General features: G+C 44.7%; 2 long non-coding RNA genes across 6 annotated transcripts in view; both read left to right on the top strand.

Annotated features, from left to right (window-relative positions):
• The window catches only part of LOC142603190 (uncharacterized), a 246,655-nt gene that overhangs the window by 225,581 nt on the left and 3,329 nt on the right, over nt 1-17,745 (top strand). For 3 of the 4 annotated variants that reach the window (XR_012837070.1, XR_012837069.1, XR_012837074.1), the window contains 2 exons: nt 11,600-11,730; nt 13,032-13,274. This is a non-coding gene — a long non-coding RNA (uncharacterized LOC142603190). Of the gene's footprint in view, nt 1-1,993; nt 2,273-11,599; nt 11,731-13,031; nt 13,275-17,745 lie in introns of those variants that run through there. The other variant, XR_012837071.1, reaches the window with a different exon arrangement.
• LOC142603229 (uncharacterized) lies at nt 4,759-10,313 on the top strand. 2 transcript variants are annotated; one of them, XR_012837108.1, is made up of 4 exons: nt 4,759-4,940; nt 6,623-6,757; nt 7,130-7,510; nt 7,605-10,313. It is a non-coding gene; the product is annotated as an uncharacterized LOC142603229 (long non-coding RNA). The 2 variants fall into 2 exon arrangements; XR_012837109.1 differs by lacking the exon at nt 6,623-6,757.

Below are 17,745 nucleotides of genomic sequence, written 5' to 3'. Positions count from 1 at the left end.
TGCTGCATCCAGGTGAGCCCTAACGACGGCATCGCTCTGTGTTCCCGCGAGCGCTGGGCTTGGGACTCGGCAAAACCCATCTCCTTTGAACTAACTTGGAGTTGTTTCAGAAATACCTGTTTCTGTTGGTTCTTTTTAATTGTCGGTTTGTGGTTTTAATATAACTATACAAGAGGATCTCTCCCAGCAGTCTGTCGCGAACAACTGGGGCTTGTGCTGTGCTCCCCGCTATTCCGAGGCAATTGAAGTTCACGTCAAGTGCCCTTTATGTGCACTTAAACACCCAAAACACTCAAAACCTATAAATCTTGTGACAAAGCACCCACTACAGACTTGTTTTTTGTGCTCTGAAGTATTACATTTTCATCTGTAATTTGCAAAATCTCTTGGGGCACGGGAACCCTGCCGCATCTCAGCTGGGTTACGGCTGAAAAACCCCTCTCCTGGGGTCAGGAGTTTCCCCAGGCTCCGTGGCTTCCTCCGGCCAAGGGGAGGAAGGACCAATTTCCTGGCACAATCCCTGGGATATTCCCCTTTTTGCTGACATACCTTCCCTGTGACAGCCAGTATCTGGTTTTAGTTAATACTCGTGGTTATAAACTATCTGTAGCAATTCATCACGTAAGATGAGGCAGTGGGGTGATGCTCCCCGTTGAAGGAAGCAGAGACAAGGAAAACTAATTTGACAAAAAAAGGTAATGCCACATCTGCCTTGGATGGTTTGTCTATTATCCGGAGCATCAGTTTGCTAAGTGGTTGGGCACAGATAGTCAGCCCTGGCGTAGTTTTCTTAGAAACTGCCCATTTCGGGTGGTCTTTCCTCCTTGAATTAAGTTAAGTTAATTCAAAGATTTTCAAAGTGATTTAATGAAAAATTAATTTCTAAAAAAAAAAAAAAAATACAAAAAGATGGCAGGTCATAAATATAAGATACTTTCCATCTGTTCATGGTGCGTGACTCAGTGCTGCTTGCATACACCTGGATAAAAGATGAATAACCTGAAAATTGTGCCAGAAGAGCTTTTTAGCTGGTTGGGATCAGACAGGCAGGCCAAGGTCATTTAGGATTCCCATATAATACCAGCTTGTTAGAAATGACATTTTAGTAGCATAACTGTATCCCTGGGAGTGTTAATATGAAGGAGTAAGACTGAGGAAAAAGCTCCAGCGGCCTGAAATACCTACTCATCAAATACACTGGAAATTAAAGACCTCCATGGTCTGTTGGCGCTGCCTCGGGGAACCCGGGTTTGATGTACGCGGGGTGCGTGTCGGGGCTCCCCCAGCCGTGCGCCCACCGGGATCTTCGCTGGATCCCTACCGGCATCAGCATTTGTCTGCTAGAAAAGGCACTTTCATCATTCAGTGCATTTTTTTTTTTTCCCCACCCAATAGATAATTCAGTTTGGTTCCACACAGGGATGTTCCTGGGTTTATTCTGAGCGCAGGTTTGATTAGGACGATCGGGTGGTATGAGAAACCCGGCGTCCCTCGGGAGCTCGAATAGATGCTGAAGTGCTGAAGAAAAGCAAAAAACTGGCTCGTAGAGAAGCAGCATTTTCTGCTGGTACCCAGCGAGGTGTAGGTCTGTATTTCATTTCTTTGGAAAGCAGAAGGCAAATCTAAGATGATATTATTAGATAGAAAAAGATTTTGGGAAAACGCCACTAAGACATTTTAGGAAAAAAGGGAAGAATCAAGTAACCACCGAATCTGTAGAGTGCAGCTTTATTTTACTGCCGTGTGTGACACACAAGTAATACCCAGTAAGAGGCTGTAAAAACCTGGCCTTTGGCTGAAAAGAGGGTTTTAAGTAATAATTTTGCAAGGAGTTTACCACCAATTCCAGTGGATGTCAAAAAAAGAAAAAAACCATCAGCTTCAAAATTCATTAATTCATATACTTTAGTTTTCCTTTGTTTCCTCAGATTGTTAGGGAAATAGTGCTGCTTTATCCCTTTATTACATTTTGCAATCTCTGTATTCCTTTCAGGTTACCATTACAGCCATCATCGTACCGACTCTCAGCCACATTTAGTTTTGCATCCTCCGACTTAGCTGTGGCCGGGATCTTTGCGGGGCAAGCGTTTGGCTGCCCGGCTTGCAGAGCAAGAAGCCACTAACATGGGAAATGTCCTTGAAAAAATCCCAACCCTGCCCGAACTGAGGCTGGTGAGCGCTTCTGAGAGGCAGCACGTTCCGGATGAGTCGCGTTGAAAAGCTTTCTTGGTACTCTCTTATGGAGAGGAAAATCTTTTTGTCTGTCTGTCAGCTGGGAAGGGGAATTATCTTGAGAAATGTGGATTTTAGTGGTTGTAAGTAACAGCAGTAGTAGTAGTAATAATAATAATAATAATATAAATAATAATAATATGATGGGAATTGTGGGGAAAATAATGACAAAGGTACACAGTGGGTTGGTACGCAGTACAGGCGGTGGGTGCCATGGAAAGAGCTGAGTTTCAGCTGCTGCTTCTCTCTAAAGCTCTGCGATATCTCTGTGGGTTTTTTAATCTGTGGTGGCACTCCTTTGGAGGGAAGGTGCAATTCTGTATTCTCTTCTTTTTACATACACAGCAGTTGGTTTAAGGAGAAAGCGATTTCATAGGTAGAAATCAAGCCATTCTGTAAAAGAACTGAAGAAGGTCGTTGCCTGCGTATCCATCACATTTCTTAAAGTAGCGTTCCCAAATTTGGGGATGATGTTATAAAATCTCAAGGCTGTGGATGTCACTACAACCCGGTCTCGGTGATCAGCCCGTTTTCTGGGCTCTCCGGCATGTGAATCATGTTTACTTGCTGCGCAGCAAACAAAACCAACGCAAAGCTGTCTCACAAGCCTTTTGCTAGACTTTATCTCTGTATTTGAAGATGAGTGTGTAGCAGGTCCTGCGCTGTGTCCCTCCGAAGTGTGGGAAGATGTTATTCTTGCTGGCATACTGTGTGTGGGAGAGTGGGGAAGAAAACAGCAGAAAAGCTGAAATGATATTTCAAGCTAACGAATCTTTAAAAAGGCATCTATGATTAAGCAGATGTGGTTTAAATAATTTAAATTCACTGCATCCCTTAATATAGAAATGGTAAAAATCTGAAAGTACCATAAGAGTAATCTGAAAGTACCATAAGTTTTCCAAGAGCCTGGAAGAAGGATGCTTTTGGGTGACTTTGGTGTAACAACAGAGTCGGTGCTGGCCGTTTCTGTCAAGGGTTGGTCTGAAAAGCAAGCGTTGGTGCGTGCTGGCAGTCACCAGGACACATGCTATGTACGTTTTAAGAGTTTTTCATTTAGTTCTTTGGTTTGCCACTCCTGTTCCTCTCTCTCGAGACAAAAAGGAAAACCGCATGGAGAGAAGTGACCTCCTCAGTGTGGTGGGATTTAATTGAAAGAGGGTTTGTGCATCTTGGTTAATTTTCTAGATGCCGTAGCGTTACGTCAACAGTTCTTGTAAGGGAAGAGATGATCAAAATCCTGTTAGCCCTGGGATGCAACACCCTGGGCACATCTGCAGCGACCTTTCACTGCCTGTCTTCTTGTGGTCAGGGGAGATTTGGATGTCACGCAGACATTTTGTCCCTGGTCCTCATGGTTGCAAGAAAAACTTGTAGGTGTGCAGTCATGGTTGAAAATGAAGTGGATGAATGTTTTTAATGTCACGTTCTGAAGAGCTTGACTAGCAAAAGTGTTCATTGGTAGAAGATGTTCCTGCCTTCTCTACAAGAAATACAGCCATTTTTCGGGGTTACCTGGTTTAACCGGTAAGTGTTAACAGTGTAATATGTAATTGCTTAAACTATCTCTTCTTAGAGCATCAGGCTTTGAAGTCACCATCAAGTGGCAGAGGGTTTAAACACCTGACATAAGCTGTACGACCAAGGTCAGGAAGTTAAGTACTAATCTCTTGTGGCACACAGTTTTTCTATGATTTCCCTGTTTGGTGCTTCCAAATACACGGTTCCCACGGCTGTTCAGGCAGCAGGCACGGTTACTGGGTTTTCACCAGTTTCTCAGTCCTGGCACTGGGACGGCTCTGCCCAGCGCAGGCAGTGCCATCGGTCACCGCGCAGAGCGTTGCGGGCAGCTTGCGGCTGTGATTTCTCCATCATTTGAGGGACCGGCCTCTACAGACTTCCCATGCCTCATCCCAGGAAATGAGTAAATATAATCATCTGATCAGTACACTTTTCGGTAAGGAAAGCTTTTATAGAGCTGCTATGAAGTGTTTCTCTATGGAAGGTGAGAAAGGGCGAGTGCCTTGCTGTTGGCTTTATCACCACTGCCGTTTCAGCTCTGTCACAGTAAAAATAAAAGCAGGCTTTTGGCATTGGATCCTCAGGTACAGAGCAATAAATTTTCAGGGGAAAGTAACAATGCTTCATAAAAGTACAAACAAAGCGAATACCTTTCTTAGGATGTGTCCAGCAATCGGAGATTATTTGAAAGGTGGTAAGGAGAAGTGCAGGATGGTTACTTTCCAACTGGTAAAACAAAAATCAGTGGACATGAAATGAGTTAATATAGGTGGAAATTTTTCACTCATGGCACTGCAGAAGGTTTTCAGTACAGAATTTTGTGAAGCAACTTTTCATCTAATGCTGATGATATTTTTTTCTCTTTATATTAATGTAGCTTTTGGTAATGTCAGAGTTTAGCTGTACTCACATTTTTTCATTAGACAGCTAATGGGGACTTTTTATGGAGCACTATCAAACGCTGTTTAGATCAGGTTATGCTCTTCAGCAGCGTGTGGCGGCGGCTGAGCCTTGGTGGAGACGCAGCCTTGTCCCAGAAGTCCTGCAGCCCAGCCTGGATGAAAAAATGAAGGAACTGCTGCTGACAGATGTAATTTCTGCCAACGTTAATCCTGCTGTAGCTTCCCGGAGGGTGGAAACGCAAACGATGTGCACTTTGCAGATAAGGTCACTTGGGAAGGACCGTGCAGGTGAGAGCGGCTGGTCACGCAGGGATAAAACACACAAACTCCGCTTAGCAGGATGTGAACCGCATGTTTCCTTGCGCCGGGGCTTGCAAACTGCAATTCCTGTTTGGTAACGTGGACACGGCAGGGCCAGATTTTGCAGCTGAAGAATTCAGATCTTAGAAATGGCGTCTGACCCCGCCGAGCGATGCACGGCTGAGCGGAGGGGCCCTTCGGAGCAGGCGGCGGAGGGGCCGTGATACAGATGTTCCCCAGTGGGTATGGGTTACTCTTTCTGTCTAGGGGTCTTACAGGCTGCAGCAGGTGGGATTTTGCAAGTCCTTCGGGATGCCAGGTAATTTCTAATTTTTTTTAAGCAATACAATAGGAAAAAAAAAAAAGAGTTGAAAAATAAATCAATCTATAATGTTCTGTAACAATGTAGTATGGATTTGCTTTGCCTGAGCACAGATGAGGTGAAAAACCAGCATCAGATCATGGAAATACACACAAATACAGATTTTAGTATGTCAACGATGTGGTATCCATGAGAGAAACAATCCTAATATGTAAGCACTCGCCGAACCCACCAGTCAGCTTCCCACGAAGCCTCGGCATTTCATCATCCATTTTCATGATGCTTCCCCCATCAAACGCGAGGGTTTTGGTTAAAGCCACGTTAGCCATTTCATTCTGCATCAGCCAAGCAAGGCTCTTCTAAGGTTTTAATGCAAACTTCTTATCGATAATAAAATCAAGCAAGTAATGTTTACATATGATAGGCTGTATTTTGTCTGGTATTACTTTGATCCTTAGATAAAAAACCTCTTCTGAAAAATCACAACAAAGGGTTTTAAAGGAGAAGCAGAAAGACGGTCTCATGCCCTAATTCTCTGGGGCTTGAGCCTCCCCCTGTTTCTCCCGTGGGTTGTTTCTGTAACATTTGGAGACGTGGGAGCGAGTTGGGATGCTTAGGTACGAGACTGAGCATTTCCTTGCTGGAATTTGCCCGGGCAGTCACTGGTTGGTGACACAGTTTTGCATAACCAGCTTTGAAATTAGTTTTCTGTTCACTAAAGCTAGTGGAGGACATATTTATCAAGAGGATAAATGTCGTACAGGATGCCACCACGCAAACAAAATGTGCTCTCTGACAGATTATGTATTTTTTTGGTAAAAAAGATCTGATGGCAGAACTGCCCCTCCATCACCGTCCCACCATACCCAGATCTTGCCAGGTGACCGCAGGTCACCAGACACGTGTGACATCTCTGCTGTCCTGTGGCTGTGCGGAGTCCTGCACGTCCTGTGGTGTCATCGGGTGGTGGTTGGTGACAGCCTACGTCAGTTTAGCCGTTCTCTGGCTGTTGAGGTAGGCTGTACCTCCAAGCCCTGTTGGACCATGCCGAGTGCCGCGCGCGGCACCCGGGCACCTCCGATGCCGCAGGTATCGCCGGGCCAGGCTGGAGCTGACGGAGGCTGGGACGGGAATGCGGGCTGGCTATGGGAATGCGCTTCCTCAGCCGGATAAACCCCGGATGCATTCATCCACATAATTCACTTTGTGTTCCCAGCAAGATTAGACCACGGTGGAGTGTTTTGTATTAGAGCTGTTCTTCCAATACATACTCATATTCATTGGGGGAACATTTGCAAATGATTGAACATTTTAATCTTTTTCTTGCATTTTCTCACATGTATTCCAGTAATGCACATACAGTAACAGCAAGTGGTCTATGACCCAAAAGGGATTTATGGCTTGTGGAACAATGTGTCCCTGCTGTAATTTCTTTCTCATCTTCATCTTCTCCTGTTGTATCCTCATCTAACTTCATATTGGGGTATTCTGAAACATTATTTATAGCAGCACTCTTCCTAGAGGCTCCCTCCCCTGGCCCGAGCCCAGCCATGTGCTTCAGCAGGAGTTTCACGAGAGACGCTGCTATTAATACAAACGTAAATCCTTCTCTGTGGGTAGTCAGCATAAATCTGTGCAGTTTGTGGGCATACTGTATGTAATGCTATTTGCTCTGTGTGTGTATAAATGCAAAGGAAATGGTGCCTTAGCACGGAAGAACCAGTTTTCCCAATTGGGTAGCTTTGTGCTAAGCAACGATGCAGTTGTGGTGTAGGTGCCCGGGAGAAGCAGTAACGGGTGACTCTCTTTGGGAGGTTGGTAGAACGTTGGAATTGAGTTTGAGTGTCTCTTACAGTGTCCGCAGAGCTGAGTGGCCAAACGGCCCCGACCGCTGCGATAAGCCTTGTGCTCCTCTCAGCTGCTCTCCGCAGTCCCGTCCCAGCACTCCTGCACCGTCCCACGCAGGGGCTGCAGGGACACCAGCAATGCTAAGCCAGAGGAGCGCTGCTTCCGACAAAAGGCTCGTTCTTGTAAAGACTGAGTTTGCGTTGTGGTATTGACTCTTCCCTGAACTGTTCCTCGATGGGCAGGGAGTCGTCAGCTGCACGGACCTCGGCGTTGCTGTGACTGCGCTGCTCAGTGTTCCTTTGGCACGGGAAGGGCTGGCTGGGTCTGCTCCAGCGGCAGGATTGACCGCGTTGGCCACGGTGTGAGAGGCAGTCATCTGCCATATTTTGTGAGTCATTCCCTTTCCACTCTAAATCAATTTTCTCAACAGTTTTTCTCTCCCAGTGGTAATAATTTTACTTCCATATCATTTCCTACGGCAGGCGTCAGTCCTAAGCCACTTTGTGCGAGCGTATGTCTGTAGAAAATGCATTTAACCATTGCAGCCTGGTTCTGTCTCCCTCCAGCCGGTGTCAGAACCCACCTCTGGATTCCTCTGCGAGCGCAGCACAGCCTCGGGACCAGGCCTGCCGAGATCTAATACTGTGCGGTTTCTAGCTTCTCGTTCTCCTTCTAGTGTCTTGTTCCCCAAAGACCGCAAAGGCAAATTGCCTCTTCGCAGAGGCTGAGACTGCTGCCTCTCGAGGGGTTTGGGTTTATTTTGGGTTTTTGAGGCAGTCAGCGAGAACAGCTGGTTCTGCACTTAATTCGGTGGATGAAATGATCTACTTCATAAACCTGTGAATATTATCCCCTTGCTTAGTCATCACGGGCTCACACTGTAAGCTGTCAATGCAGTCGGTACGGGTGGTTCATCCCCGGGGCCTTTCCTTGAAGATCTGGCTGATGACCTGCTAACACTTGCAATGGGAATATGGTTGGATTTGTGCTTGTTTTTAATTTCATTTGCAGAGACGGTGATAATAAATTGTGGCTCCCTTCCTACAAAATGACACATCACGAAAAGAGTAGACAGTAACTTGCTTTAAAATTCAAAACAGCAATCTTTCCCCAGTCCAACAAAATGATTAACTGTCTCAGCTTACATTGAATAATTGCAGGCTTTCCTTCACGCTCCCATCTTTGTATTGTTCTACCGAATATCAGCCGATACATCTTTACTATCATGACGCTTTTTCTTGATGCACAATTAGAATTATAACACCTTTTACGTTATCCTCTGAAAAGCATTTGATATAATTAAAAAGCCAGACTTCCTTTGAAATAACAAAATTCTGGCTCTTCATCATGGCAAGTAACAGTGTTAGAGAATGAATTGGTTTTCAGGCAAATGATGCTGGCAGGTTGGGCCGTACATCAGGCTGTAGAAGTAGGACACATTCCTTATTTGTTGTCAGTTTTCCTTTCGTGGCTCGTGCAGAATTTGTCTTGCATTTCCAGCACGGGAGAGGGAAACCTTGATTTAGGAAACCTTCAATAAAATGCAAACACTTCATGGTCTGTTGGTGTAAGGCTGTCACCTTTCTCCTGGAGTTACTCCGTTGCCTTTGGTATGATTTCAGGCAGAGAAATGGATTAATTATTGGTAAGGGTGACAAATGCAGCCCGTGCGATCCTGCACCAGCCCCGTGGAGGCAGCCGGCTCCTGCTGGGATGCGGGGCTGGGCTGGCAGTAAGTGAAGTCAGCCGGGTCCCAAAGCCCAGCATTATTCTGAACCTGTCAGAGTTGAAAGATGTTGTCGTAGTCCTGTAAAATGTGATGTCATACAGGTGTTTCAGCTTCCACTCAAAAGATAAAATCAAGTTTCTGTTCCTTGCAGTTGTTGAGGGGGGAAAAAAAGGTGGCTCAGAATCTGAAAGACAGATAAGGACAATATAACTAATTAAAAAAGAATAAAAACGTCTTGTGGTGATTAAAACAATCTTAGAATTTGCGAGGGCTGGGAGGGAAGCAGCCTCATGCCTGGTTTTTGGCTGCCTAGGATTGGCAGTTGGCGTTGGGGCATGCCTCGGGGACCGTTTTACAGCTCTGTATGTCAAAGTCATAGTGAAATCAGGTTTAGGTCCAATTTTAAGTCCCAAAAGTCTTAACAAGGCAGCATTTATTAGGTGGTTCCACGCTAATTGGGATTTTCATGTTTCTACCCTGTTTCTACAGGCCTTAAAAATCTTTCTTTATTCTTAAAACTGGACTGTGTTGTCACCATTAATGTAAAGTACCATTGAGAAAATGCAGTATGCTTCTCCTGGTGACCGATGCAACATTTCTTACAAGGCACAGACTTAGAAAACACGCAAATCGCAGTCCAGGCAAGCGCGTGAAACTGTCCTCAAGGTCGCGGTGAAGAGCCCACTCCTCGTGCAGAGCCGTTGTACGTCCTGAGCGCAGCCGAGGCACGCAGCCTTCCAGCGCACGGGGCTCGCCGCGGGCTTTAGGTGCAGACAAATAGCTTCTACGACGAGCTTAAAGCTGTTGGCCGTCAGGGCGCGGTGGAAGGCTGGTCCAGGCACTTGTCTGTTGTGTGAGAGCGTTGGAAGAAGCGGGAGGATAGACGTTAATCTGGTTTGTTCTTCCCTGGAGCGCTGCTGTTTGGGTTTCGAGAGGTGGCGTGCGCCGTGCTGGGGGTGGGTATTGCTATATTTAGAGTTTGTCCCTGGAATCCATTCAGGATGATCGGGCGTTCTTACATCCCTCTTATCTGGGAATCAAAACAAATGAAAAGAGAATTGAGGCGCCATTCAGCCACTGGATTTTTGGGGGTTTTCTTTTCATACAAGGAAGCAAATCCTATCTTACTGTTTTGGTGTAATGGATATAAATAAATCGCAGTGTATTTCTGCTTAGAAATCTGGCCTGCTACCTTTTGTCTGATACAGATACTTACATTTTCTCTTTATTTTCAATTACATGATAAAGGAGAAGCCGACCTTCGTGTCTGCCTTCCAACATGCTTTTCATTCCTGCTGTTTGTTCGAGCTGCAAAGGGAAAGTTTTGGGTGGAGTTGATGAAATACATTTTGCTGCAGTATTAGCTGGCTGATAATTTAACATTTCTTATTACATTATGCTGCTAAGCAACATTTTAATGGATTGTAAGTTTCCTTTTTTGTATGGGTGCCTGGAGACCATGTACGGTCTTTATAATATGCTTTAAATCTAAATAAAAAGTTAAGTATATCGCGCTCTAAGTCTTCATAGCACTTTAATAGATTTATTTAATCATCCTTTATGAGCTAGGCTAGCAGTTACTGCCTCCCTGTTACCGAAGGGGGAAATGATACATCAGGAGACTGAGTGACTTGCCATGGTCAGGAGGAACGGCACCGAAGCCAGAGAGCTCCCGCTGTTCTCGGGTGGAAGAATCCCCGGAGCTTTAATCGCTCGGGTTTTGCGTTGGTCCTCGCCGCTGGTTCGGTGCAAACGCCGGTCACCCCCTGCACCCCGGGGGCCGGGCGGTGAGTGCGTAACGCGGCACCACGGAGGGACCCGCTTTGCAGTAGGTAAAAACTGCAGTCACAGATCGGCACTGATTTTCCTCATCGCAAGGATCTGACTCACGGTTTGCGAGGTCTGTCAGAATAAATTAACTGCTAATTTATCATCTAGTCAGGTGAGTCTCCCGAATAGGTTTGAAGATCCAGTGCACATCGTGCATATTTCCTATCTGATTCATCCAAAATACTCGGTGGTCCTGCATACCGATGATGGCGGTTACCTGGGCAGGATTATTTAATAACCTCATATAAAAAATGGAAACAGATACTTAATGAATCAAAGTGCACTCAGATTAAATGATCAGAAATTCCTAGTTAATCACCAGAAAGGAAACTAATTAAATTACCATTCAGCTTTTATGGGGGCCTTGGGACAGTAAGCTAAAATAAGTCCCTTCAATCACTTTTTTCATTAGATGGGACAGGCATATTCAAGGTTAGTGAAGACAAATGCAGCGTTCTTTGCTTGCTCTTGAAATTATAGTATTTAAATAGTGTTTTATGCTTCATCACCTAATACTAAACCCGAGGTATACTGGTGAGAAGAAGCCATGGCAGAGAAAGCTTAACAGACAGGCACACAAAGGAAAGGCGACAACTGTGGAGTGCATCAATCAACATTGGAAAGGTTTTCATTTAATTGTTATTTAAATTTCTAATTGGATTTTGCCTTAAGGAGTAAGGTAGATAAGTGATACTGGAGAGCGAGACACTCATTCCCCTGTTGACTCCGGTCCTTCGGAAGCGCAGCGAACGGCCATGCTTCAGACACCAGGCGTGATGAAATGTGGTGTGTGGATGTCCCGCTGACTCCGACGGCCATCGAACACTTTTGGTAGCCAAAGGGGAAAAAATTGTGATTGCATATTTTGTCAAAAGAATAGGATATTAGTAGCAAAAGAGCAAATTCTTTTTTTGGCAGCTCCGTGTCCTTAGGAGACGTCAGCGTGGCTTTGTGGTGACAGAGCTTCAGCAGGAAGGTCAGGTCCTCGTGCGCGGGAAGTGCCTCTGCTCCCCACCGAGGCTGTCAGCGTTCGGGTTGTCATCCGGCAGGTACTGCCTGTCTTTGACTTTTTTCTCTCTCTTTTTTTTTTTTTTTTTTTCCCATCCCTGTCAGTTATTTTAATGTTGAAGGAAATGTTTTGTCAGGGGTTCTAACTTTAATAAATTTAATATACTGGGTGTCAGTGGCAGCAGCTCCTGCTGAGCCGTGGGAAGGCAGAGAGGATGCTCCAGCTTTCCTGCCTCCCATCCTGGGGTGGGGGGTGATGCTCGGCACCCCTCGGCCCTGATGGGCCTCTTGGCTGATTTGATAGCGCAGTTCTGTTGCCGGTGCAGAGGCATTTTCCCTCAATTTGAGCAATAGCTACTCATCACCGTGACATTTGTGAGAGGTAGCACTGCTATTTCATGGATGAGAAACAAAGATACTGTAACCCCAGGAGGTGCTTGTGAAAGGGAAAGGAAATCCCACAGTGCTTCAAAGCCAGAAGTAAATATAATTCTGAAACACATAACAACCCCTATAGAGAAGGTGGAGTAATAAATCTTAGTTTAAGCATGGGTCTAAATATTTTGGCGTTCCTTTTTTAAAAAAAAAATAAAAAGAAAAAGCAAACCTTTACAGGCTCACAAAAGATCCCAGTGATATCCCTTCAGTTCACTGAAAAGGAGGATTTTCAGAAGAAAGTGAAATCAGTGAAATCCTTTCACTTTTTTTCTGAGCTTTTTAACATCCACACCCAAGGTTTCTGAGACCCAGAACTTGCTTGAAAAACTAAGAAAAGAAAACACAGCTGCAGGATTTCAAAGCAGGTCACAATCAAGTCAAAATAATCTAACTATAAAATCCGGGGTCTTTTCATTCACTCTGAGGTTTTCCCACTACTGGAGATATTGGAGAGAGACAGAAGGTCATTGAGATTGCTTGTTAAATTGATGCAGTATTCCGTAGAAGAATAATAAGTAGCCTTTTGTGATGAATGATCAACTGTAAAAATATTTGCTAAGTAAAGTCCACAGAGCTTTGAAGTGTTGCTGATTTTGTTTTCTAGTGATATTGGTAATTATGTTTACTTTGCCAATTGGGATCATATCATCATGTGAAAATCTTCACTTCCATTGAAATAATTAGTACATTGCCAGATAATTTGATGTATCTAAAATTTTTCTCTAAAAGCCTATGAATACAAACATAGAAGACAAGAAAGGAGCATAATTATATCATTTTTCAATTTAAATATTTTCAGATCAGTATCAACATTGGGGGGGGGTGGGGTGGCACATGGTTCTGAAGTGGAGCTGAATATACCTCGCTGAATTACAGAGGAAAATACTGTCTCGTTTTCTTCAAGTAGTGAGAAAAGACCTGAAGGGAAACTCTGGAGTGGGATTGTCATGTGGAGCCTTCCTCGCCTCCACAACCTCCTTTCCAGCTTGCATCTTCTCAAAAGCATAGGTGCACAGGAATGGCCCCAGATGTTCAACCAGGTGCAGGTTCTGCCTTCTTGCACACCCACTAGTGATCCCTCGGGAGGTTTCTGTCCTGTCGGGAGGATGCCCAGGAGCTACATGTTGGCTCACCATTTCCTCTGGAGGTAATTTCTCTTTTTGTCTGCCTGGGAGGGATTTTGGAGGGTTTTTTTCAAGTTTCTTTGCTTTGTTATCAGAGCAAAGTAATTGCCAAGGTCTGCCCATGGAATTTGGGTGAGCCTGTCATTTTGGTGACCAAGAACTGAAGATAGATTTGGGGGATGAGGGATTATCCGTGGTAACCCATTAAGTAACCTTCCCACCCACTTCTTGCAGTGGGGAGAAACTCTTTTTGGACGCACTTTCAAATATCTGCTTATAAAATAGGATCCGTGTAGCCTGGCTTCCACAATTGCTCACTTTAATGATGCAGTTTGGTTTATGTTTCCATAGTTTTCAGCCCTCTTCAGTGGTAATGAGCAGGGAGCAGTTAGCAATGAGTTAGCTCAGCAGTTTGTGGGAGAAGGGCCTTCTGCCCCCCTTGGGGGGGATGCTGTACCCTTTCTTCACAGAAACGGGCAGATTCTGCTTTGACACTTCCCAGGGACCGCGTGGCTCTCGGGATTTTTGGAGAGGCGGCCATGCTGGTAGCCGCAGCCCAGATGCTCCTCCAGACGCTCACCTCCCGATCCCTCCGGGGAGGTCGTGGCCAACAAGTGTTCCTGCTGACCGGCTGAAGCTACAGGTGGGTAGCGCTGATGGAGATGGTCAGAACCTCACCTGGGGGTACGAGACACGGCCGTGAAGCTGCGTTAACCCCTTCGTAGGCTGCTTGGGGTGCGGGGGTCCGCAGCGGCTCTGCTGCTGATCCCCAGCTCCCGAGCTGTGTTCCATCTCCAGCTGCAGGCTGGTTGCCTGTTCAGTTGACGGCTCTATCAATCTTCCTTGCTGAAGGACACTGACACGTAGCGATTCCGTGTGTCATGCACATCTGCTAAATAGGTGGATTCCTGCGTCTCTGAGGTTATACCAAGGAGCCACGTGCATGAGCAGAATAAAACCTCATCGAAACGTAGGGAACAAGGAGAGGTACTCCAGCTGATGATCACTCCGTCGTCATGCCAGCAGTGGGCTTGTCTGAGGACACGGAATCTCATTAGTTACCCATTTGCTTCATGATCTAATTTCTCACATGGTTGGTGTTTGCCCTGTATTGCTGAGGTCTGGCTTCGCTTAATTTTAGTGGAAAATGGTAGCAATAGACATTAAAGCGTCCATGATCAGTAGAATGGCTTTTGCTAGTGTGATATGTTCTTAATTTCATAGTAGTAGTAGTAGTTCATTATGGCAGTTCATAGAGGCCAAAAAATGATGATTTCTATATTATTGGTGTTGTGGTGGTGCCAAAAACATAACCACGGTCCAGGAATACACTGTTAAAATCATGAAACAAAAATGTATTGATACAGGTTTAAAAAAATAACTTGAGTCTTAGTCTGATGGATCGAGTTCCTGGAGTGGAAAAGAAGAAACAACAACTAATGCCCAGGAACAAACCCAAAGAGGTAAAAGTAACAGATTTATATCCCAGCAGGCCCTAAAACAGACTTCTTCAAATTAACCTTCTAATCTGCATTGCAGCTTTCATGTTTAATATTAACCAGGGCCAAGGCGGCACAGCAGCCTCAACTTCTCTTCCAAAATAATCTCTTTCATGTTCAGTGTGATCTTACTCCCAGTTACTGACTTCAGAGCCAGGTCTTAATTGCAGGATGGCTAAATGTCTGGTGGGTTTTGTAGTTGCCTTCCACCGTAGCTCTAGGCTATGGCTTGCGTTTTAGGCTTTTGATCATATACTGATTATTTTGTCATTATTTTGTGAATCTTCCAGTATCCTATAATCAAGCCTGATTAGACTAATTAAGATATGCAGAATGAAAAGCATGCAGGTATTGGGAGTGTCCATAGAAATGATACAATAAACCAGTGATGATGAGAGTGCTGCTATTAAGAGTCATAGTTCGTTATTTTCATTTCAAGGCACCAGGTCAGGTTTTGGGAAGAACTACTCCTGCAAAACTGCATTATTAGCAAATGGTCTGTAGATGCACTTTGCAAAGTGGTAGTGCCTTATTAAATTATGTTATTGTTAATTATACAGATGTAGGTGAGAACATTTGTACCTTTTCTGCAAATATTTTTGCAGGTAACTTATTGTCATTGTGTTTTTGTAACGTAATTGTTACCGTGTGTGAGAAAGAAGGAATGATATGTTGGATGAATTCCACGATTTATTAGTGCACATTTTTCTACTGTTTTTTACCAAACTCAGATATGTAAAGAGCTACATGGGGAAGCACTGAATACCAGGGGAAATTGGTTGAAGTCTTTCTGGTTCCTTATGTTTGCAGAACTGCTGCTCTACAAGGTGAAAGAAACCTCAGTCCAGTGAAGCTCTCAGGCTGGTATAAAGGTCAAACTAAAGCTTGACATGTCTTCAGGAGGCTGAGGTTGGATTTGAAATTGCTGAAGGTGGAGGTGGAGCTCCCATGGAGCCACCAGTGAAGGGACATGACTGGTTTAGTGGAAGAAGGTACCAAGTAGAGAAATCTGGAGAAGTGGTATGGTGAGAGGCCAAGAGGAGACGTGTCTGCCCCTGGAATGGGAGCAAATGATTATCTTGAACCTTCTCTGGGTGAAATGGAAATGTTTGTGCTGGGAGGGGAGACGGCTCTTGGTATCTCACCGCTGCATATATAACTCGCGTTGTGTTGTGAAAACAAACCTGGAGGTGGACGGCACCCAGAGAGCTGCAGGTAGGCGAGGAGGACCTTTCAGGGAGGAAAAAGAGAGATTAAGACGTTCATCCTCCAGCAGTTTTTTAGAGGTGCTTTATGCAATGCTGAGTTCCTTCTGTCTGTTCCCAGACTCCAAGGGGAAATAGAAGGAAGAGGCTTCTCTGGGCCAGGCTCATCTGTACGCTAGTTGTACCAAGATCACAGAGACCCTGGAAATGAACATAAACGTTCTGAGATCTTGTGCAGTGTCTTAATGAAGCCTTCAAACCTGACATGGCAGTCAGCCTGGAGGTAACTGATAGAGGTGATCGTGTGGGAACTTCGTCTGTAAAGGACGTGATAGAAAAGAGAATAGCTTGGGTAAATATTGTCAGATGGATTTCAATCTATATGAATGATTTTATATTAAAGTGACACAGGTATTAGGAAATTATGTTCAGAATTGTAAGAGCAGTCCTCACCCGTACAGTCGTATTTTTATGTCTTTAGTGACTTCAAAGTAATTCCCAGACAGGTGTTCTGCAGAAAGCGAGGTCTTCTGAAGTCTTTGGCAAGCTAACAATTACAAAAATAAAGGAAATGTAAATTTGGGGAGCTGTCAAAAGAATGATGATGTTCCCTGTGCCTGAAACTCTCATTGCACTTGTCACTTTACTTCACGTTGTTGATGCAAACCATCACTGGTGACTTCTGATGAGCAAGGACTTTGTCGTTTCTTTGTCCTTTCTGACTGTGAAAGGAATGGTTGAACTCTGACCATAAAGGTGCTACTGCTCCTTCCTCCTGCTGCTCAGCAAGTGAAGTTTGAGCAAAAGCAAAACAACAGATAAAAGACTGGGAGAAGATGTGTAAAAATGTAAAAATTATTCCTGGGGAGCTCCACTACAAAACAGATGCTGCCCTTGGAAAGATCATCAAGATCATTGATAAAGGGGAGCAAAACAGGGCTTTTGTGTTAACTGACTCTAAAAGAAATTTTGGGTGGGCAATGGGAAGAGAAGCCTAAGAGGCACCAAAATAGGAACATTCTGAGACGTGTTTTATGTGCCTGGTCGGTAGTGTGTGAGCAAGGCGGGCTGGAGAGAGGGGCTGACGTGGGCAAGCACCGGTGGCCAGCACAGCCCTGCCGGGAGTTTTTGAAGACAGGCTGAGGGCAACGTTAGGTGATGTGCTGGACAGCTGCAGCAGAGGAAGTGTGTTTGTTGTGATGTTATCTGCTCTCCTGAGCCCGGTCAGCTCTTCTGCCTGCGCATCTGATTGCACCAAGTCCTGCGTGTGCGGTAGAGAAAATAATTTGTCATGGCAGCCCCATAATTTTTCTAATGTAATCCCGGTTTTAATAACAGGAATTCCCAATGGCTTTTGTGCTCTGACAGCTGCTGAGATTTCATCCCCTGTGCTGCATGGACCTCCAGGGAAATCCGCTGATACCAGCAGTGGACATGGCTTGGGCTGATCACACTTAAAATAGAATAGAATAGTTCAGTTGGAAGGGAGCTACGACGATTATCTAGTCCAACTGCAACTATATAGACCTTGTCACTTTTTCTTTGCTAATTAAAAAAATGGCTTTGAGGGACTTTTCTGTCCAAAATACTTCCCCTCTCCCACTAAAATTTTTCTTCAGGTCTTTTACTTCCTTCCATCCTTGCAAGGATACAAAAAGAAGAATTAAAAAACAAACAAACAAACAAATAAATTGCAATAGCAAGACATTTTGAAGAAATAAAAATGTTCCTCTTCAAAACCTGGAGACTGGAAGTTACCTAGAAACAGACATTTTGAACGAAAATGCCTT

This window comes from Balearica regulorum, chromosome 10 (genome assembly GCF_011004875.1).
Source record: "Balearica regulorum gibbericeps isolate bBalReg1 chromosome 10, bBalReg1.pri, whole genome shotgun sequence".
Lineage (NCBI taxonomy): Eukaryota > Metazoa > Chordata > Aves > Gruiformes > Gruidae > Balearica > Balearica regulorum.
Note: the sequence above shows the minus strand (reverse complement) of the source record. Positions and strands in the feature narration are given on the sequence as shown.